Raw genomic sequence first — 24,002 nt, forward strand, 5'->3', positions numbered from 1 at the left:
ACACTGAGACACCGAGTGAGGGAGATTCAGTGCGCTGACTGTGAAAAGTGCTTTACACCATTTACTCAGCTTTGGGGAATCAAAGTCTCATCCCTCACAGTGGGAAAGACTATGTCCCCGTTCTGATTGTAATTTCAAACCCAGACCAACACAAGGAAAGCTCCACCAATGGAGAAATTTTGGAAATGTGGGGACTGAGGGAAAGGATTCCCTTCCCCATCCGTGTTGGAAACCCACAGACGTATTCCCAGCGGGGAGAGGCCATTCACCTGCTCGGTGTGCAGGAAGGGCTTCAGTCGGATCAGCCATCTGGAGACGCACGAATGGGTCCACAAGTGAGAGAAGCCATTCACGTGCCCCATGTACGGAAGGGGGTTCACTCAGTCAGCTGCACTGCTGACCCACCAGTGGGTCCACACCGGAGTGAGGCCGTTCACCTGCTGTCAGTGCCGGAAGAGCTTCACCTGCTCCTCCCACCTGTGAAGGCACCCGCGCGTTCACGTGCCATCGCAGGGGGGATGGAAGGAGCGATGGCCGAGCGCCGCTAACAACCCAGCTCTGGGGATTCTCAGGTTCGAATCCCGTCGCGGTAGATGGCAGAATTGGGATTCGGTCAGTAATCTGGACTTCAGAATCTAAGGATGAAACCGTTTTTAGAGGGCAAAAACCCATCTGATTCATTCATGTCCTTTTCAGTGATGGAAACTGCCGTTGCGCGAAAGGATTCACTCAGTCGTCCCAGCTGCATGCTTTACCCGGCTGTACGAAGGATCCAGTTACAAAGGGACAACTCAACGAACCAATAATAAAGAAAGTGTGGTGGGGGGAGTGGGGGGTGAGTGTGCGCACTTTGAGCTTGAGGTGCTTTTTTTTTAAGAAAAGCTACTTTTTGTACGCCTTGTGATGTGGAGATCTGAAGCTGTAACAAAGTTGGGTCGCAGTAAAGGTTACCTGAACTTACTGCCAGGCTTAAACTATTTCAGAATCCTGAAGAGGAGTTGTTGGACTCGAAATTTTAACTCTGCTTTCTCTCCACAGATGCTTCCAGTCCTGCTGAGTTTTTCCAGTGTTCTCAGTTTTTGTTTCAGATTTCCAGCATCCACAGTTCTTTGTCATATTTATCAAATTCAATTCTAGCCCTTCACAAGTGTCTGGAACTTCATCTCCCTGATCTACAAACTGTTCACTTACCCTAGAAATGACCGCTACCTCCTTATCAAAGTAGACCCCTTTGTTGCAAAATGATTGTTCAATTCTGTGACCAAAATTATTGCATTCGTAATTACTTACACCAGGGACTCTCAATATCTCAGGCCAGAGCACAGCTAGATTGTTTCAGACAGTACATTTATGTGATTTGATGCAATTCCCTATTCCTTACTTTGCCAGCGTGTTGCTGGGAATGGAGGGTTTGAATTAAGAAGAAGCTGGGACATTTTTCCAACAGAGCCGAGCAAGTTGACAGATAACTTTATCGAGATTTTTAAAATCAGGAGGGGTATAGATAAGGTGTCATTTCCAGGAGGCTCAGAATATTTTGTTGCTCCAGAAGGTGTAAAAGGGGGTCAAAGCTTCAACAGATATCGAGCAGAGCTGAGAACAGACAACATTTAACTCTGTGGGAACAGGGAGATCAGAGGACAGAGAAATCAGGACCTGAAATCCGAGCTGACACCAGACTACCATGTTATCAGTGCTTTGATTAGCAGTGCCCACCCTCTACCTTTACTGAGCCTCTCACTCGACTTGAATGCCACATCTCCCCTCGATATTCTGGATCCAATCCTTGTCATTCTGAAGCCATATCTCTGTAAGGAGTCTCAGATCATAATTATTCTCTTCAATGTGTGCAGTCAATTAATTCGCTTTTTTTACAATGCAGCTTTTAGTTTTATTTTTTGTGATGGTGAGAATCCAGTTTTGATTGCTAGTACATTTATTCTCCTTGTCCCTTTCTCTCATTCTCTGGTGTTTGGTTTCCACATCACTACATTGCTCACTGCTCTTGATTTCGATTGGCTATGCTAAATTGCCTAGTGTCCAGGGATGTGCAGGTTAGGTGGGTTGACCATGGGAAACGCAGGGTTATCGTTTCAAAGTAACAGAAGGAGTAGGCCATTTGGCCCATCGACCCTGCTCCGCCATTCATTACAATCATGGCGGATCGATCAATAGTCTCAGCTCCTCCTAATTGCATTATCCCAACTTCCCTTAATTCCCTTACCACGCAAAAAAAACCCATCCAACAGTGTCTTAATGAAGCTGCCTCGACTGCTTCTTTGAGCACAGAATTCCATTAATTTACCATTAACCGCATAGGTCCTGCCCTGAGTTGCCTCATCAAAATGCAACAGCTCATATTTGTCTAAATTAAACTCCATCCACTACTCCTTGGCCCATTGGCTCATCTGATCAATTATAATTTATATTAAACTTTCTTTCCTACCTTACTCCCTAAAAGCTGAAAATCTCCATCCCACACTCTCACCCTCCATTCTCACTTTGTTGAGTCTAATCACGGATGTCCTCATCCTGAAGGGTTTGATTCATGCTGATTAACAGGCCCACATTCAAGGGAGATCTAACTGAAACGTACAGAACATTGAACGGCCTGGACAGAGTGGACATTGGGAAGATGTTTTCATTGGGAGGAGAGACTAATACCCATGGGCATAGCCTTAGCATAAAGGGAGAATGGAGATTAGGAGAAACTTCTTTAGCCAGAGAGTGGTGAATCTATGGAATTCATTGTCACAGAAAACTGTGGAGGCCAGGTCACTGCGTATGTTGAACATTGTGGTAGAGATGTACAGCATAGAAACAGACTGTTTGGTCCAACTTGTCCATGCTGACCAACTATCACAACCCAATCTAGTCCCACCTGACAGCACACGGCCCCATATCCCTCCAAACCCTTCCTATTCATACACCTACCCAAATGCCTTTTAAATGTTGCAATCGTACTAGCCTTCAACACTTCCTCTGGCAGATCATTCAATAAACGTACCATTCTCTGCGTCAAAAAGTTGCCCCTTAGATCTCTTTTGTATCTTTCCCCTCTAACGCGAAACCCATGCCCTCTCCTTCTGGACACCCCCACCCCAGGAAACGACTTTGTTTATTAATCCTATCCATGCCCCTCATGATTTTATACACGTACAGTTACGACGTTCAAAAGACATTTGGATAAGTACATGAATACGAAAGGTTGGAAGGGTTATGGGCGAAACACTGGTAGGTCGGACGAGTTTAGTTTGAGAACATACTCAGCATGGACTCGTTGGATGAAGGGTCTGTTCAGTACTGTCTGACTCTGTGACTGATCTGTACTGGTCTTAAAAGCATTTTCTTACCTTCCCCTATAAGCATCCACTTCTTTGGTGTTCAAAACTCAGATGAACTTCGCCTTGAATATGTTCAATGACCCCACTTCTGAACTCAATTCCTCTTCGTAATATACCACTTGCCTTGCTCATTGCCTGCTGCATCTGCCCGACAGCTGGCATTGACTGGTGTGGAGGGACTCTGAGACCCCTTAGTACATCCATACATCATTCCTGATGAAGGGCTTGTGCCCGAAACGTTCACTGTCCTGTTCCTCAGATGCTGCCTGACCTGTTGTGCTTTTCCAGTGCCACATTTTTCGACTTTCACCTCTCGTCCTCACTTTCTCCACATTCCAATATATAATCATTTTAACAATGCACTGCTTTTTTTTTAAACAGCAAAGGCTATAACTTCACATTGCGGAACTGCACTTGCCATGTGTTTGCCAATTGAGACACAGACCTGGACCAACTTCGGGAAGAGGCAAAAGACTGAGTTCTGAACAAAAACCGTCGTACACTCAAAACGTCGGCTCTGTTTCCCTTTCCACGGATGCTGCTCGACCCGTTGGCTTTCTGCAGTATTCGCTGTGTTTGTTCGACACAAATGCTGCTTTTCATTAAAGAACTTCAATCCCTGTCCTCTGGTAACTGACCCTAGTCAGTGGCAATAGGTTCTTCTGATCATTAACCTGCCCATTCACACCACGTCTTCTCCCATCATTGCCAACAGCCCCTGGAAATCTCCAGTTAACCTTCTTTGCTCCAAAGAGAACATTCCCAAACTTGGGATTGGAAATTGCTCATCCCTGGACATGATGCAAATGTTACAATGGGGAAGAGGTTTTGTCAAAATATCGTCAGTTAGCAGGTGGAAAAATGTTCAGGAAGTAAAACAGAAATCCCAGTCTCCAGCTTTGTGAATCTTTCGAAACTCTTTGGGAAGTGGAATTAGAGGAGAATGAAGGATGAACTGACGGACTGAGCAGAGACAGTCCAGACACCATCCCCTTGTTTAAGAGGCTGATTGACTCTGATATTCTCGGGACCTGAACTGACCCGAGACATTGAAATAATTCTCTGCACATCAGGAATTCAAACCCCTTCTCGGCTCGGCGCCAATGAGAAAATTCAGGAAGAGGCAAAACACTGAAAGGCTCGGAGGGCGATGGCCCCGGTGGTGGAGAGCTCGTTCCTCGTGACATGGATGTGCCTGCAGATGGTGGGATCAGGCTGTCCCCATGTCTCCACAATGAATGTCCAAGGCTTTATTATGGAAAGTAAAACTGATAGAAGACAATGGTAATTTTGGGCGGGACGGGTTGAATTATGAATTTATTAGTAGGTTCCTCAAAGACACTGTGCAAGCAGCTCTTGCACCTGTCTCTGTGGCGCAATTGGTCAGCGCGTTTGGCTGTTAACCGAAAGGTTGGTGGTTCGAGACCACCCAGAGTCGGCGTGTTCCTTGTTCTCGCTCCTACCGCTTTCTTGGCTGCGAAAGTGCACGTTTTTAATGGTGTCAGGAAAATGTTTCCCAAACGGAAATCTATTCCACTGAGGCAGCACAAAGGGGTTTCTGAATTGATTGAATTTCTAACATAAATGACTGCGGATGCTGAGAATTCGAGACAGAAAGCGAAACTGCTGGAGAAACTCAGCAGGTTTGGCTGGACCTGGATGAGGAAAAAAACGAGTTCTGAAATGTTGTCTCTGATTCTCTTTCCACCTGCGGAGTTGCTCCTGCAATTTCTGTTTTTGTTTTTAACTGAACGTCCATTTCATCTACCGGGATGAAACACGCAGACTCGCCATTTGCAGATATTTAACCCTTTCGAAACCTGAGAAGTGATTGAATTCAAACAAACTCTGCAAGGATTCACTTTTTGTCAGCTCCACAGGCAGAGAGATCTGGGAAATGAAGCTGTCAGTGTGGTTCTGTATTGATGGGCCGAGTGGTGAATGCGATGGACATGAAATCCATTGCGGTTTCCCCACGCAGGTGTGAACCCTGCCGACTACAGTTGAGAAACGACGTCAAAAAGAAAGGGAGATTGCTCCACGGTTTTTTTAAAGATGCAAATCAGTGGAGGGGTTGAAGTATTTCAATCACATTGGGACTGGTCGGGAATTTGTAGCCCACTGCCTGTCAGGGTGGAACAAGCAGAGACCCACAGAGCTGCTATTGAGGCGATGAGCCAAGAGTTTGGAAATGAGATCGAACAGTGAGGGGCGTGAAGTCGTAATCGAAGTTAAGCAGGCACCTGAGGACAAAAGTGTTTTATTTGCCAGTGAAAGATACTGCTTCACAAAGTTGGGATTATGGAAGGGAAGCAGTGACGGTGATTATCTTTGGCTGTTCCTCTTGTGAATGTTCCCATTGCTGCGCATGTCCGTGTTAACGTCAGAACTCTGCAGCATGGCGGTGTCAGGTCCGCACAGTGACAGGGGCGCAATGGATGACGCATCTGACTCCACCTACCTGTTTGAAATGCAGCTCACAGCTTCTTCACACACCCCAATTAATCTTTCTCATTGTCCTGAAGCCGGCATACGGTTTGAATTCCCGAACTGCGGGAATGAGACTCTTTTCACTGTGTCGCGTCAGTAAGTGTCCCTGAGAACATCAGAGTCGTCACAGCGCTGTCAGAGGAGGGGAAGCTGAAATAGTCCCTCACGCTGCTCATGGGCACATTTCACTTTCCCCAACTCACCGCCCCAACCACTGTGGCTCTTGGGAGTGGAAAGGGAACAAACACCAAAACCCAGTCTCAGCTTTGTAAATCTTCAGGAAATAAGAAAACTGTACATCCCTTCGGGTCTTCCATCCTGGGCTGACAGCGTTGATTTTAAATGGCTGTCCAGTCAGTGCCGATTCGTTTTGGCTAAAAAAAATCTTCCTTTTCTCATCCCAGCATTTCTTGCTACAGAGAACTGTGTGGCAGAGTTCATGTATATATTTCCTTGTATGGTATTTTGTAAATTACATTCGTTTGCTGGTTGTTTGTATCGGGTATTTCAGGTTCATTAGCCGCTGTTTAAGTGTGTTGGTAGGTTTGTGGGCGACCATGATGCTGAGAGGGTTGATTTGTCTGGACATCATTTCCCAGATGTCTTTAATGTAAAGTAATGTGGCTAAGGTTTCTGCAGACGTTATGTCTGCTTGTGTCAGTTTGTTGATGTGAAATCGGCACACTGGGTTTATTGGGTAGGCAAAAGTGAGGACTGCAGATGCTGGAAACCAGAGTTTAGATCAGAGTGGTGCTGGAAAAGCACAGCAGGTCAGACAGCTTCCGAGGAGCAGGAAAATCGATGTTTCGGGCAAAAGCCCTTCATCAGGAATAGAGGCAGGACCCCTCCAGAGTGGAGAGATAAATTGGGGTGGGGTGTGCTGGGCCAAAGGTAGCAAAAAGTACAATCGGTGAATGGGGGAGGGGATGGAGGTGACAGATCAGAGAGGAGGGTGGAGCGGATAGGTGGGGAGGGAGATTGGCAGGTAGGACAGGTCATGAGGACAGCGCTGAGCTGGAAGGTTGGAACTGAGGTAAGGTGGGGGGGTGGGGAAATGAGGAAACTGGTGCAGACCACATTGATGTCCTGGGGATGAATGTATCCGAGGCAGAAGTTGGGACGTTCTTCCTCCAGGCATCGGGTGGGGAGGGAGCGGCGATGGAGGAGGCCCAGGACCTGCATGTCCCTGGCAGAGTGGGAGGGGAGGTTGAAATGTTGGGCCACAGGGCGATGGGGTTGATTATTGCGGGTGTCCTGGAGATGTTCCCTCAAACGCTGTGACTTGACTCTGCGACGGGGCTCCAGTCTCCCCAATGTAGAGGAGACCGCATCGGGAGCAATGGATACACGAAATGACATTGGTGTTCGCCTTCTTCCTTCCGCGACCCGGGTTCGACTTCCGGGCAGCAAAGCAATTTTCAGGAGAGCTGTCAAATTTCTCCCGTATATCCCTGGTGGTCTAGTGGTTAGGATTCGGCGCTTTCACCGCTGCGGCCCGGGTTCGATTCCCGGTCAGGGAATCATTTTTCAGTGTGTTGCATGGCTATCCATTCTCCTTAAAAGCGCTGGACAGTTACTTATTTGTCTTCGTAGTGACTGGGTGCTACAGTGTGTCGTGTTTCGTTGAAATAGTGCCCTCGTTCAGATTTGTTTGTATGCGTAGGGATGATTACTTCTGTAGCGAAATACTTGGTTCGCGTGTGGTGTTTTTCTGTAGAGGCTGTTTTGATTTTACCATTGACTGTTCGCTCTACTGTGACATCTAGAAATGGCACTTTGTTGTTGTTCTCCTCTTTTGTGAATTTTATGCCAGTAAGGAGATTGTTGATGGTGTTGTACGTTTCCTCTAATTTGTTTCATTTTTTGATGACAGAAGTGTTTCATGGGTATTTCGTTGATTTATTTGTAGGGCTTGTTACTGAATATAAAGTGGGTGGTAACCACGAGGTTGACAGTGCTATCTTTGCTGATGAAGTTGGTGCTGTGTTTTTGTCTTTAGTTCTTCGAGTAGTGTCTTCAGTTTTCTTTGGTCACGTTGATGTTAATGGATGTGAACAGGGCTGTTATGTCAAAGGACAACATTACTCCATCCTCTTCTATCTTCGTGTCTTTGGTGTTCAGGAATTCTTGGATGGAGTAAATGGAGTGGCATGAATCTTCGACTTGGTGTTTTAGTCCTCAGTGGAGGCCTTTGACGAGTGTGTATATTGGTGTTCCAAGTAGTGAGACTATGGCCTGAGGGGGGCTCTTGGTTTGAAAAAGAGGAGAACAACAATAAACTGCCATTCTTAGATGTCACAGTAGAGCGAACAGTCAACGGGGAACTTCACACTGGCATCTACAGAAAAACAACATACACAAACCAAATACTTAATCACAGAAGCAATCATCCCAACACCCACAAAAGAAGCTGCATCAGGAGATTATTTCAACGAGCCACTACATACTGCAGCACAGAGAAACTACGAAGAGCTCAAGAGAAATAAGTATATGGTGCATTGAGGGAGAACGTGTCCCCAATAAACCCATTCCGCCGATTTCTCATTGATGCTTTCAAGCTAACTCTCAAAAATTCGGTTTGAACCTCCATTCTTTCCTCTTTGTTTTTTGTGGGTTTTGAAAGCTTTCCCAATCCTCTGACTGAGTATTGGAGTTGGGAAGTTATGTTGTGGTTGTACAGGACATTGGTTAGACCACTTTTAGAATATTGCGTGCAATTCTGGTCTCCCACCTATCACAAGGATATTGTGAAATTTGAAAGGGTTCTGAAGCACCAATAGGTCCACAGAGGGGAAGCGGCCCTTCTGCTGCCCTGAGTATGGGAAGGCCTTCAATGATTCTGCTGCCCTGCTGACGCACCAGTTGGCCCACACCGGGGAAGGCTGTTCTCCGGCCCCAAGTGCAAGATGGCCTTCAGCAGGTCTTCCCACCTGCTGAGAGACCAGTGGGTCCATACTGAGAGGCCGTTCTTCTGCCCCAACTGCAGGAGGGGCATTGCTCTTTCCTCCGACCTACTGGCCCATTGGTGTGTCCACATGGTGGAGAGGTCGTTCAGTTGCCGTATGTGCAGGAAGGCCTTCAGCAATTCCTCTGCCCTGCTGAGGCACCTGTCCATCCACACTGGGGAGAACCGTTCTCCTGCGCCGAATGTGGGAAGGTCTTTACCTGCTCCTCCACACTGCTGAATCACCAGCTGGACCACACGGGGGTTTGGGGTGGGGGGGGGGGGGGGACAGTGGAGGAGGGGGGAGGCCATTCTGCTGCCCTCAGTGCGGGAAGGCCTTCAGCAATTCCTCCACCCTACTGAAGCACCAATATGCCCACACCAGGGAGATGCCCTCCAGCTGGCCCGAGTGTGGGAAGAGGTTCATGTTTTCGTACAACTTGCGGAAGCACCAGCGGAGGCACCAGTGCTCCCAGCAATCAGATCCCACCGGTGACGCTGCATTCGGTCACCTCCCAGGACTGAACCTCCTGCCAGTTCTGACAGTGGGTGCAGTGGGAGAGTAGGTGGGCTGTTTTTCTTTTCTGCTGGACTGCAATTGCCTCCCCCACACCCCACAATCACAACTCCATGGGGGCTCAGGGTTAGCACTGCTGCCTCATGGCACCAGGAACCCAGGAATAATTCCACCCTTGGGGTCTGTGTGCAAGTTATGGAGGGTAGGAAAATGGATCTGAGTGGGTTAGTCTTCGGAAGATCAGTGCAGATGTGTTCGGCTGAAGGACTTGTTTCCACATTATGGGAGTTCTATGATTCTATGAGCTTTGCCTTCAGTGGATACTGCTGCTCATTGAGCCCGGGACTGCACATTGCCAATGAAATGATCCAGAGAAACCGAAGACCATCGGAGAAGAGGTTAGGCCATTCGGCCTACTCTGCCATTCGTTAGTAAGAAAAGTATTGGATGAGATGAGCTACACTGCGGAAACAGGCCATTCGTCCCAACAAGTCCACACCGACCCCCCCGAAGATTAACCCATCCTGACCCATTTCCCTCTGACTAATGTACCTAACTCTATGGGCAATTAAGCATGGCCCATCCACATGACCTGCACATCTTTGGTTTATGGAAGAAAACAGGATCACAGAGAGAAAACCTACGCAGACACTGGGAGAAAGTTCAAATTCCTCACAGATAGTCACCCAAGGCTGGAATCAAACCTGGGCCCCTGGTGCTATGAGGCTGCAGTGGTTACCACTGAGCCACTACATATTGCAACCCGAAGTTGGCAAGTAGGAGCTTGGGAGAATACAGCAAGCCAGGCAGCACCAGAATGTGGAGTAGTCAGCATTTTGGGTATTAACCCTTCTTCAGGACTGAAACGTTGACTTCTCCATGAGAAACGATTCACAGGAATGTTGCTGGGGGTTGGAGGGTTTGAGCTACAGGGAGAGGCTGAATAGCGTGGGGCTGTTTTCACTGGAGCATCGGAGGCAGAGAGGTGACCTAATAGCGGTTATACAATCATGAGGGGCATGGACAGTGTAATAGACAAAGTCCTTTCCTTGGGGTGGGGGAGTCCAGAACGAGAGGGCATAAGTTTAGGGTAAGAGGCGAAATATATTAAAGGGACAACTTCTTCATGCAGAGGGTGGTACATATATGAAATGAGCTGCCAGAGTATATGGGTCAGGTGATGTCAAATGGGAGTGGATTAATTTAGGATATCAGGTCAGCATGGACAAGTGGGAACAAAGGGTCTGTTTCCTTGCTGTACGTGTCTCTGACTACTGGTCCTGATGTAAGTTTAAAATAGAATCCAAGTAACTTTGAATAGTTCAATCTTGTTGAGCTCACCTCCTGAAAAGTTTCAGATGAATCCCTCTGAGAGATACTGTTTAAACATGCTGAGTTGGACAAAGTATCCCATCAAGTTCAACACAAACCCAGAGTTGAAGAAGTCAGAAGTCAGAACACCAAGGGGACCAAAACTGATCACAATATTCCAGGTGCAGCCTCATCAACGTCCTGTATAACTACAACATAACTTGCCAACATCTATACTCAATTCCCTAACTGATGAAGGCCAGTGTGCTGAAACCTTTCTTCACTGCCTTGTGTACCGATGTTATCAGAGATATAGGACCTACTTTAAACTGATCCACGATCCAGCTGCTGGGAGCACAGAAGTAGAGTAGTGCTGCGTCGATAACCCAGAGGTCGATGGGTAAAAACCATGTGATGCTATTGCTCAATGTCTCTGTAAGCTGCTTTCATATACAAAGGTTCTGTGCATCTGGTTCCCAAAGCTTCTTCAGTGGAGGCGTGGCCGCTGGAGCCCAGGTGTTCAACAACCCCCCGGAGCTGGAGGAAGTTCCGAGCTCCAAGAAGCGGGGGGTAAGGCTGGAAGCAGGATTTGCTCAAGGCTTGTATTTTTAACTCATTTTAATGGTACCTACTGTATGGGGCTATGGTTTACATTAAAACGGAGGATCATATCAGAGTGTTTATATTTAGCAGTGGTAGTTGGTAAAATGCACTCTCTGGAGGAGCACTTTCTATGATGCTGCATTTCTTGCCTTCTGCCCTTACCCCATTTCTTATCTCCCATCTTGATTTTATATTTTTTTGGTCAAATTTAATTTCATATTAATCAGACTTGCGATTCACTGTGTGCTATTAATTTGTTTGTTTGAATATTGTAAGTCAAAATTAATGGTGTCATGTCATTTCTGATGTCAGAGTTTGACATTGAATGTGCAGATGTGAATATCAGTAAGTTGTGAAAATAAATCAAGAACTTGTGGTTTTTAACAAAAAGAGCAGTTCACTGATATTCATGGCATCGTCTCATTTGGGTGTGATGATTCAAATCTGACCAACAAACCGTTTCATGTAGTCATCCAATTGAATAAAAAAATTCTTTAATTTAATTAAAGAAAATAACTCTGGCAAGCTAAGATTTATGCAATCTATTTATAAGATTATGTCCATTGCTCGCAATATGGTCCCATCCACATTGAGGAAACTGCACGCCAACTAGCGGAACATTTCAGGGAACAACTCTGGGACTCTAAATCTAACCGACACACCGCCCTGTGGCGGAACACTTTAACTCCCCCTTCCATTCCACCAAGGACATGCAAGTCCTGGGCCTCCTCCACTGCCAAACTCTTGCTACCTGACACTTGTAGGAAAACACCTCAACTTCTGCTTTAGGACCCTCCAACCACATGGTATCAATGCAGATTTCATCCGTTTCCTTATTTCCTCTCCCCCACCTTGTCCCAGATCCAACCTTCCAATTTGACACCAACCTCTTGACCTGTCATACCTGTCCACCTTGCTTCTCACCTATTTGCTCCACCCTCATCTCTGACCTATCACCATCAATCCCTACCTCCATCTAACTATTGCACTCCCAGCTGCCTTCCCTCCAGCCCCACTTCCTTCCCATTTATCTCTCAGCCCCCTTGGGCCACCCTTTATTCCTGATGAAGAGCTTATGCTCTAAACCAAGACTGTGATGAAGCAACATCCTCAACAAATAGAAAATAGCTCCCAAGTCAGATTTCATTCCCTCTTCTGTTTCCCAGTTCTTTCAGAAATAAGGAATGTCTTTTTCTTCCACTAGAAAGTGGTCTTCCACTTTGCGTTGTCTGAAGTGTTATCCCTCACCACTCCTTCAGCCACCTTTTAAGAATCCTTTCAACCTGTTTTTCTGACAATTGTGGAGGTGACCAAAAGCAAACATTTCACTTCTCCTCAATGTCCCATTTCTCCTCCTATGAGCCATTTTGTCATGTTGTCTCTGTTACAAACAGCCAAGTGCACTTGGTTTCTGAATTGAAATTTGGCCATTGAAGTGAACAGGATTAATATTTATCGATAGGTAGCTGTGTTTGCACTAACTGTAATTATCCACCAATACAACGTCTTTTGTTCCACCAAAACTGGAAACAATGATCTGTGCTTATATTGCAGTCGGATATAGAAAATTATCCCAGCGATCTTCACGTTATTATAGTTTACTGAGGCCATAACATCATTACGTGGCAGTTTGATGTGACTAAAACCTGAATGGGAATCTCTAGATTATGTTGTTAAAATATCGGTATAATGTTATTCACACTGCGCTGTCACCAACTAAACGAAGCGGCTGTGTGTTTAAATACCGTAATGAACAGTTTGTGTTCGACTTCTCACATTGCGGGGAGCTGAGCATTTACCCAAACAATGGGCACACCACCTCCCTGACACAGTGTTCACAAATCAAACTGACAGTAAAGATTCACGTGTGATCGAAAGTTTCCGCAAAGAAAATCTGACACGACCGATATACGGAAAGAACGTACTCATTTCTTGATTTGAAATGTAAGAAGTTGAGTGTAGTGAGCCAGACATGATTTGAACAAGGAACCTTCTGATCTGGAGTCAGACACGCTACCGTTGCGCCACAAGCTCACGGACAGCTGATGACCTCTATTCATGCTTAAGGGAAGTGATCGCACTACAATAATTTTACGTTCAAGTCTGTTCTGTTTCTCCCCCTTCTCTTCCAAGGGTTGGGCTTGTCTTTCGATTTGCAGAAGTTGAGATGCTCTGGATGCTGTGATCCAGGGCAAACACAGGCTGGAGGACCTTCGGCGTAGAAATAGTGACGAGCATGTACGGTTATGTCAAGCTACAGGAGAACAAAATTGTGGCTCTACTCTTTTTTTTCCCGACTGGCATTTGACCACTTAAAATCTGTCAATAACAGCAGCATCTCCAGAGCATACTGCACATGCTCCTCGGTGTCAGCAAGGTCTGTGCGGGTTAGCTGGTGTCAGCAAAAACTGCATGCTCGGCGCTGTCCCCGGAAACGACTCACGATCTTCATGGACCAATGGAGAGCATTGTCGGACTGGAAGGAAACTTATCCTCCTGCCAATCAGAGCCCCCTTTCTGTCTGAATGTGGAAGGTGGACCATGTCATTCTGAAGCTGCTGCTGTTCCTCTCTCTGTAAATGAAGATTGAGCTTCACCCCAAACTGTAACTTCCTTCCTTTGTCCAACATCTGTGAGTATGGCACTCTTTTCTCACCCTCTTTTTCCATTTATTTTTCATTCGGGGCTTCAGTTGTTGACTTGCAGCAACTGAAACGGAAGAGAGTGAATCCGGGGGGCGGGGCAGACTCTGGAAATGTTGGAGAAATTACTACTGCAGATGCTGAAGATCAGAGTCGAGAGTGTGGTGTTGGAAAAGCACAACAGGTCAGGCAGCATCAAAGGAGGGTATGAAGGAACAGAGACTTTCAGCTTCTGTGGAATGAGAGAAAGAGTTCATTATAAATTAGCATTGATCAGATAGGCCAATGGGAGATGGAGTTTAATTTAGAGAAATACATTTTGGTCAAGCAATCCAGGCAGGACTGACTGGGGAGTGTTGCAGAATAAAGAGACCTTGGAGTGCAGGTTCATACTTCATTGAAAATGGAGCCTCAGGTAGACAGAATAGTGAAGGCAGTGTTTGGTATGCTTTCCATTATTGGTCGCAGCATTGAGTATGGGAGTTGGGAGTTTGGGAGTTGGCTGTGCAGGACATTGGTTAAGCCACATTTGAAATGCTGCATCCACTTCTTGTCTCCTTTCTATCGGAAAGATGTTGTGAAACTCTGAAAAGGATCAGAGTTGGAGGGTTTCAATAGACAATAGACAATAGACGCAGGAGTAGGCCATTTAGCCCTTCGAGCCTGCACCGCCATTCAATATGATCATGGCTGATCATTCCTAATCAGTATCCTCTTCCTGCCTTATCTCCATAACCCTTGATTCCACTATCTCTGAGAGCTCTCTCCAACTCTTCCTTAAATGAATCCAGAGACTGGGCCTCCACTGCCCTCTGGGGCAGAGCATTCCACACAGCCACCACTCTCTGGGTGAAGACGTTTCTCCTCATCTCTGTCCTAAACGGTCTACCCCGTATTTTTAAGCTGTGTCCTCTGGTTCGGCACTCACCCATCAACAGAAACATGTTTCCTGCTGCCAGTGTCCAATCCTTTCATAATCTTATGTGTCTCAAACAGATCCCCTCTCAGGCTTCTAAGCTCAAGGGTAAACAAGACCAGTCGCTCCAGTCGTTCAGTGTGAGGTAATCCCGCCATTCCAGGAATTGATCTCGTGAACCTACGCTGCACTCCCTCAATAGCCAGAATGTCTTTCCTCAAATTTGGAGACCAGAACTGCACACAGTACTCCAGGTGTGGTCTCACCATGACCCTGTACAGCTGCAGAAGCACCTCTTTGCTTCTATACTCAATCCCTCTTATTATGAAGGCCAGCATACTATTAGCCTTCTTCACTACCTGCTGTACCTGCATGCTTGCCTTCATTGACTGGTGTACAACAACACCCAGATCTCTCTGTACTGCCCCTTTCAGCTCCAAGGAGAGGCTGAGTAAGCCAGGGATATTTTTTCTCTGGAGGGTCAGAGGTTGAGGGGTGACCTTATAGAGGTTTATAAAATTATGAAGGTCATGGATAGGATAAATAGACAAGGTTGTTTCCCTGGAGAGTCAGTGGGGGGGGCGGGGGGGGACTAGAGACATAGGTTTTCAGTGAGAGGGGAAACATATAAGAGTTCTGAGGGGCAACTTTCCCACGCAGAGTGTGGTGCATTTAAGGAGTAAGCTGCCAGAGGAAGTGGTGGACACTCATACAATCGCAACATTTAAAAGGCATCTGGATGGGTTTATGAATAGGAAGGGTTTGGAGGGATATGGGTCAGGTGCTGGCAAGTGGGACTAGATTGGATTAGGATATCTGCTCCGCATGGACAGGTTCGAGTGAAGGGTCTTTTTCTAAGTTATACATCTATGACTCTATTTGATTACAGATGCTGCTCCTCTCTCTGAATGAAGATTGAGCGTCACTCCAGACTGTAACTTTCTTCCTCTGGCCAACATCTGAGTACAATACTCTCTTTTATCAACCACGTTTTCAATTTTTTTTCATTCTGGGGTTCAATTGTTGACTTGCAGCAACTGAATGGAAAGGGAGTGAATCCAGGGAGGGGACAGACTGTGTCTCGATTGACAATGTAGACAGTCAGAAGGCTGGAAGAAGACAGCAAGCCAGGCAGCATCAGGAGGTGGAGAAGTCTACGTTTCAAGTGTTTCTTCAGGAAGGGGGATGGGTGTAGGACAAGATGCAGATAAAGGGGTGCCGGTAGCAAGGTGTTGAAGTGGGAATTGGTGAAGACAGAGGGTACAACCTGATGGTCGATGGGAGGAAGGAATCTGGTTGGTGGCAGGGAAGAGTGAATAGGAGGGGCAGAGGCCGTGAAGGGAGTTGGGGGATGGAGAACTCCATGTGGAAGATGAGGTGTTGTGGATTGGATCGTTGTGGCAATGAAGGAGGCCAAAGCTGGTCATGTCAGAAAGGGAGAGGGAAGAGGAATTAAAATGGGTGGTGACTGGGACATCTGGTCAGCCTCTGCAGACCCTCTTGCCCTTCCTTGTTTTCGCAAAATGCAACCCCTGGCTTTTATCCACACCTCTCTTATGCACATACTCTCTGACACATACACATCCCCAATACTCCTCCTCGCACAGGGTGATACTCCATAACACTCACTTCACCAAGCAAGCACACATGCAAAAACACACTCATGCACAAACTCACATGGAGACACCTGTGCTGCCCTGCATAGTTTGCAGAAATCTCTCTTCTCTTCAGAGAATCCCCACAGTGTGGAAGCAGGTTACTCGACCCAACGAGTCCACCCGACCCTCCAGAAAGTAACTTCCCTACCCCCATTTCTCTCCATTCATCCCTGACTAATGCACCTTACCTGGACATCCCTGGGCACTATGGGTAATTTGAGCATGGCCAATCCACCCTAACCTGGACAAAGTTAAAAATCACATAACACCAAGCTATTTGGAAGCACTGGCTTTCGGCACGAAACTCTTTCATCAAGTGGTTGTGAAGAATAAGATCATAAGGGTCAGAATTTATGGAAAAACATTTCAGTGGCAGGACACTGTAATGATATATTGAACAAACCTGGATTGTTAAGTCTTTCATCTTTTCAAATGGGTTGCAGGCATCATTAATATGTAAATCTCCAACTTTCTGTAAGGCACTTCTCAACATAACTTAAGGTTTTGTAACAAAAGATGACATCTCAGACAATGCATTAAATGTGAGGTCAGAGTCCAAACCTTGAATCAAACTGATTCTATTTCCAAAGTCAAATTTACAAAATATTATATGTATTGACTGCCTGCAAATTGTGCATTTTTAAGCAAAATAGGATGTATCTGCAAATAAAAATTCACCCCCATGGACTTCTGTGTGTATGCGCGCATGACAGAAAGAAAGTCTACTTACGTGCAGTACATGTCTATCTCTATTTGATAAGATGCTTCATTTCTGGTGAAAATATTGTCAATCATAGCTGGGTACTAACAGTTAGATGTAAGGGAGAGAGGATCCTCAAGTTGGGCACAATCAGAATCCTGGGAGAGCCCTATTTCTGGTTTGCTTCCTAATGAACAGACATTAAGCACTAGCACCTATTTATTTCTCATGTTGTTGTTTCATTTTTTCTTGTCTGATTCCCTGCTATGACTATACTTTTGTGCCTGGTTGGTTGAGAGACTGGGAGATTGTGCATTGGACTTTGATTGACTTACTGAATAATTTATTGTTCCAGAAGGTGTAAAAAAAAGGGGGTGGGGGTAAAAGCTTCAGCAGAAATCCAGTAGAGCTGAGAACAGATTGACATCTTATTCTGTGGGAACAGTGAAATCAGAGGACAGAGAAATGAGGACATGAAATCAGAGCAAACACCAGACTACCCTGTGGTCAGTGCTTTGATTAGCCATGGCAACCCTCTACCTTTACCGAGCTTCCCATTTGACTACCCCCTCGATATTCAGGATCCAATCCTTGTCATCCTGAAGCCATGTTTCTGTGAGGAGCCTCAGATCATAATTATTCTCTTCAATGTGTGCAGACAATTCATTTACTTTTGTTACAGTGCAGCACACATGTTGAAACACCACTTTTTGTTTCCATTTTTGTGATCATTCAGAATCCAGTTTTGATTGCTGGTATATTTACTCTCCTTGTCCCTTTCTATCATTCTCAGATGTTAATTTCCCACATCAATACATTGCTCACCAGTCTTGATTTGGATTGACCAGGGTAAATTGCCCATCATGTCCAGGGATGTGCAGGTTAGCTGGGTTAGTCATGGGAAAGGCAGGGTTATAGTTTCATAGTAATACAAGCAGGAGTAAGCCATTTGGCCCATCCAGCCTGATCCGCCATTCATTAAGATAATGGTAAAACTATCTATCGTCTCAGCTCCTCCTCCCTGCATTATCCAACTATTCTTAATTAACCTACCATGTAAAAACCTAACCAACTGTGTCTTCAATATACTTAATGAGGCTGTCTCTACTGCTTCCTTGGGCAGAGAATTCCATAGATTGACTACTATCCAGGAAAAATAGTTCCTCCTCATCTCTGTCCAAAATCCAGTCCTGCAAATTATGTGGCCTAGTCTCATCCACCAGCAGAAATGTCTGGATAGTGTAGGGTTTCATCCCTACAGTGCAATGAATTCCCAGTTTCCACCAAAGTCCCCTACATAACTGGATATTAAATCTACCGACATCTAGGTGGATAGACTGGGACTTTTCTCACTGCAGCACAGGAGGTTGAGAGGTAACCTTAGAGATTTATAAAATCATGAGGGGGGTAGATGAGGTGAATGGTGGGTGTCATTCCCCACATGTGGGGATTTTAAGAATGGAGAGCAAACTTTGAAGGTGAGAGGAGAAAGATTTTAAAAAGACTTGAGGGGCAGCATTTTTTTAAAAAAGAGAGTGGTTTGTGTGTGGAATGAACATCCCGACACAGTAGTGGATGCAGGTAAAGTAACAACATTTAAAAGACATTTGGATAAGTACATGAATAGGAAAGGTTCAGAGGGATATGGGCCAAACACAGGCAGGTGTGACTAGTTCAGTTTGAGAACATAGTCAGCATGGATTAGTTGGACTGAAGGGTCTGTTTCTATGCTATATGACTCTATAACTGTTCTGTACTGGTCTTAAAAGCCATTTTCTCACCTTCCCCCATAAACATCCTCCTCTTTGTAGTTCAAAAATCAGATGAACTCCACCTTGAATATATTCAATAATTCCCTAACTGTATGCAGGCATCCCCACTTCTGAACTCAATTCCACTTGCGAATATACCACTTGCATTGCTCGCTGCACCTAACAACTGGCATTGACTGTTGTGGAAGGACGCTGAGGCCCCTTTGTACATCCACACGTCATTCCTGATGAAGGGCCCGTGCCCGAAACGTCAACTCTCCTGCTCGTCGAATGTTGACTGAGCATTTCCAGCACTACACTTTTCGACTCTGATCTCCAGCATCTGCTGTCCTCACTTTCTCCATATCCCAATATATCACCATTTAAACAATGCACCTCTTTTCTGCATTTTTTTAACACCGCAAAGGCTCTAACTTCACATTGGGGTATTGTATTTGCCATGTGTTTGCCAATTGTAGTCTTCGGGGGACAGAGGGTAAACATGGGGAATGGTTCGCCGAGAGTCACAGCTGGGTCTGCAGAGGCCGACCTGACCTCCCAATCAACACCCATTTTAATTCCCCTTCCCACTCCCTTTCTGACATGACCATCTTAGGCCGCCTCCATTGCCACAACAAACCAAACTACAAATTGGAGGAACACCACCACATCTTCCACCTGGGCAGCCTACAGCCTGGAGGACTCAACACTGAGTTCTCCAATTTCAAATAACCTCCTTCCCCACACCCCAAATCCCTTCCCAGACTCATCCCCACCCCTCCCTGCCACCAACCAGATTCCTTCCTCCCAGTGACCAACCAGTTTGTACCCTCTGCCTGTCTCCACCTATCCCCAATTCACCACCCTGCTCCTAGCACACCCTTGTTCTGCAGCTCTCCCAACACCCACCCCCAGTCCTGAACAAGGGTGACACCCAAAGCAAGGAACATGCGCAAAGCTTGTTGACACAGAGCAATATGCTCAGTGGCGATGCTGGTATTATTGACAGATTTTGAAGTGTCCAAATGCCAATAGGAGAAAAAAAAGTAGAACTTTCTTATGTCTTTTCCCTAGTGTAGGGGGTGAAGGTCTGCACTAGAGAGCCTCGGTTCAGGGTGAGAGCAGAAAGATATAAAAGGTATCTCAGGGGCAACGTTTCCATGCAGAGGGAGGTGCGTGAATGGGATGAGCTGCCCGAGGAAGTGGTGGAGGCTGCTACAATTAAAGCCCTTAAAAGGTCTCTGGATGGGTCTACGGACAGGAAGGGTTTAGAGGCAGATGAGCCAAGTGCTGGCAAGTGGGACTGGATTAATTTAGGATATCTGGTTGGCATGGACGGGTTGGCCCGAAGGGTCTGTTTCCGTGCTGTACATCTCTACCATTCTAAATAATAAAATGTATACTTTGATAAATTATAAACTATATCCATGTTAATAAGGCTTAGTACACCACACACTTCACTAACCATTCTCAACAGGTCCTACCCCTTCAATGACTGAGGAACATCCGCCTCCAGAATGGTCACCGGCTCCTGCCTGCTGTACAGCCGGGCGGTGTGGCCGTGACACAGCAGCTGCACCAGGAAGGCGGCGGTGCCCAGTGACGGGTGTCTGCCCCCGGGCCGCACGGCGCCATTTTCCTAACGGCCGCCCCTTCCCCGCTCGAGCGACTTCTCCTCCCAACCGCCTTCACCCCCGCGTGACGTCAGCTCAGGGGGATGGGCGGGGCCGGGGAGCCTCACCGTCACCAAGTAACAGGCACCTCGCGCTGCAACTGCTGCTCCCTGAAGCGGCAAATCTGCATTTTAGAAGGGACATGGACATTTAACGGGCTATTTCAGCAAATAGATTGAAATGGACAAGATTACATTTCAAAGGGATGTAGGCACATTCAAAGGGATATCTTAATATGCAAAATGACGCAGTCATATCTAAATGAATCTACATTTCGAAGAGACGCTGCCCTATTTATAAGTAGAAATGACCCTTTAAGAGACAGTCATATCTAAAGGGGTAAATATACATTATCGAGAGGCAAGATTGCGCTTAGAGGAATACAACACATTTAAAGGGCATAACTACATTTGAAGGGGCATTTTTATATTTAAAAAGACACATTGAAATCTCATAATTAAAAGGACATGGTAATATTTAGAAAGCATGACCATGTTTGAAATAGTGCAGCCACTTTATAAGAAAAGGGATTTGGGTTGGGGCGCGGGGGAAGATTTAATTTTTAAGAAAGTAAGCAAGTTATTACGATTTGGAATGATCTTGTGGGGGGGGGGGGGGGGGGTGGCACCAGTAAGTGGCAAACGTTAATACAAAATTCTTGAAAAGAAAATGATTCCAGATATATGCGGATACAGGGAAATAATTCATCAAAAGAGCCATTACAAATGCACAATAAATATTCACAGTGTACCCCTTATTCAACTCATTCAAGAATTTCAAATTGTGTTTGAGGCAATTCAATGCCAAATGGCAACATTTGTTTGTTAATACACTCACCATAAATTGTGAATATGATTTTGATAAATAATCTATGTTTTATCCCAAATGGAACAATTAACTGCAAAGTTACTTTCAACCATTTAATAAAACACTGTATTTTCATATGAAATAAAATTTGCAATCATTTTATAAAATCTTTACAAAGGAAATATATTAAACAAAATAGCTTTCCTGGGTATCAATATTTACAACAGTTAAGCAGCTATTATTTGGCAATCGACCAACCAATTGAAATAATTTCAGAATAAATTAGCTGTTTCATTATTATACATTGAGATATTTTAATTAAAATGTCACAAAGGAAATCTTTAACACAAAGCAAAGTTAGATAAAATACAAAAGTATCTTGCAGAATTCACTTCAAATCATATCTGTTGAATCACAAAAAGATTATGCTCAATGTACAAAATGATGGACAAACATTGTAAAGAATGTATATATCTCAATTATATCTTAAATGAATATTTACTCTGCCTTGGACAACAACAACTGAAAGTTTTTAACAAATTGACAACTACAATAGCAAAGCTTTAGAAAATACACCACTGAGCCAAATCTTGCATAAAAGTTTTTTTCAGGCAATCCTTTAAAGATTTCAGGCTTCTCCACTTCAGTTAGCTGAAGAAGAAAAAAATGCATCTGGTTGGAAACACGAATAGAAAAGAATCAGAGGGATATGGACCAAATGTTGGCAAATGGGTCACTAGATTAATTTAGGATATTTGGTTGTCTGGACTGAAGGGTTTGCTTCTGTGCTCTACAACTCTATGACTCTATTTCAACATAGTCAGAATCAATTTCACAAAACTAGGATTAGGCAATTCATCCTTTACAGCCTGTCTTGGGCTGTGGCCTAACTGCGCACGTTTCGATGCAAGTTTCAGAAAGATTTCAGCAGTTCTTTTCAAAAAGTGAACATATATTCAGAAACATTGTTAAAGTCTGAAAGTATCAATGTAACTATTCTCAATGTTAAAGATCAGCCATTTCAGAAAGTAATTTAAATGTAGAGCTTTTCTAACAATGGGTGTGAAGTCTGTCTGTCCCAATATCGAGTCAGACTGACATTGTTGTTCGAAAAGCTCTGCATTTAAATAACATTGTTGAAGGTAATTTAAAACAAGTTCTGGGATTAATGTACCAAAGAACAGAAGCCCATTCTGAAATATGAAAGAGTTAATCTAAAATTGTTTAGTGAAGGACATCTCCATGACCGTGGACTCCTTTGGCTATAAATTCTGTGATCATGATCTTATTGTCAATGACCACCTGATGAAAGAGCAGCACTCTGAAACGGAGTGATCAGTAAAAATGTCTCATTTGGATCACCCAAGGTTAGAAATGGAAGCATATCTCTTCAAGGTTACAGTTTGATTTGCCCTTTCAACGTTCTTGAAATTTAAGGTGTTCCATTGTAGTGTTCAATTCTGATCCATTAAAATCAGTATCCAGTCTCATCCGAGTGCAGAACCAACTCAACTGACGGAACAAACAAAAACTTTTCAGTTTGCTTTTTAGATGTGACATCTTCTCTCCCTCCCTCTCTGGTGACTCATCAGGACTACCAGAGCTGGAAGTACCACTCTCGAAATACGATTACTGACCTACAGTTTTCTTATGCTGCTGAACATAAGGATTTAAAAGCTGCTAGCCTGATCTCTCACAAAAGCACAAAAACAGACTGCTCACCCCTGTCTGCATCGAGGAGAAATTTCAGGTGGAACAGATCACAAAATAACTGTTACCAGTCCCACAACACGTGTTTCCCATGGACAAAGTTAAAAATTTCACAACACCAGGTTATAAACCAACAGATTTATTTGGAAACACTAACGTTTGGAGCACCGCTCTTTTATCAGGTTGGTTGTGGAGAATGAAATCATGTTCATGGAATTTATAGCCAAAGGAGTCCAGTGTAATGGAGATGTCATATGTTAAACAATTTTAGATTAAATCATTCATCTTTTAGAATGGGTTTCTGCTCTTTTTAGCATGTTAATTCCAGAACTGGTTTTTAATTACCTTCTCAAGAAAGTCATTCAAATGCAGAGCTTTTCTAACAATAGGTGTGAATTCTGTCTGGGTCCCAGTGTTGAGTCAGACAGACATTTTTCTTAGAAATGTTGTGCATTTAAATTACATCCTTGAGAAGGTAGTTTTTAGATTAGGGCGTAGGTTAGGCTGGATTGGCCATGCTAAATTACCCTTATTGTTCAGGATATGCAAGGTAGGGGGGATTAGCTATGAGAAATATGAAGTAAGGGAGTGGGTCTGGGTGGCAATGGTGCTAAATGCCTTCTTAACCATCCAGTCTACCAGTTCTTTGCAGGTTGCATCACTATGTATCTGAACCCTCTTACATCTCTGTTTTAAATATACAAGCCCTGTCCTTCCTCGTTTTAGCAAAATGCAACCCCTTGGCTTTTATTCATACCTCTCTCATATACGCACACCCTAACACTCTCACACACTCTCAGACTTATACTCCATCACACTCAACCAAGCATGCACTCTCACATACAAACTCTCATGCGCACACACACAACTCTATGGAGTGAATTTTTATTGCAGAATTATATTTGCCGATACTTTCAATTTTGCTCACAAAGCACA

At 44.8% G+C, this 24,002-nt stretch overlaps 1 protein-coding gene and 1 non-coding gene across 2 annotated transcripts in view; both read left to right on the forward strand.

The window, feature by feature from the left end:
* LOC140460041 (uncharacterized) overlaps positions 1-24,002 on the forward strand; it is a 137,920-nt gene that overhangs the window by 46,073 nt on the left and 67,845 nt on the right. The window lies entirely within an intron of this gene.
* trnae-uuc (transfer RNA glutamic acid (anticodon UUC)) lies at positions 7,283-7,354 on the forward strand. Its single transcript has one exon. It is a non-coding gene; the product is annotated as a tRNA-Glu (tRNA).

The sequence above is a fragment of the Chiloscyllium punctatum genome, chromosome 36 (genome assembly GCF_047496795.1).
Source record: "Chiloscyllium punctatum isolate Juve2018m chromosome 36, sChiPun1.3, whole genome shotgun sequence".
In the NCBI taxonomy this organism is placed as follows: Eukaryota; Metazoa; Chordata; class Chondrichthyes; order Orectolobiformes; family Hemiscylliidae; genus Chiloscyllium; species Chiloscyllium punctatum.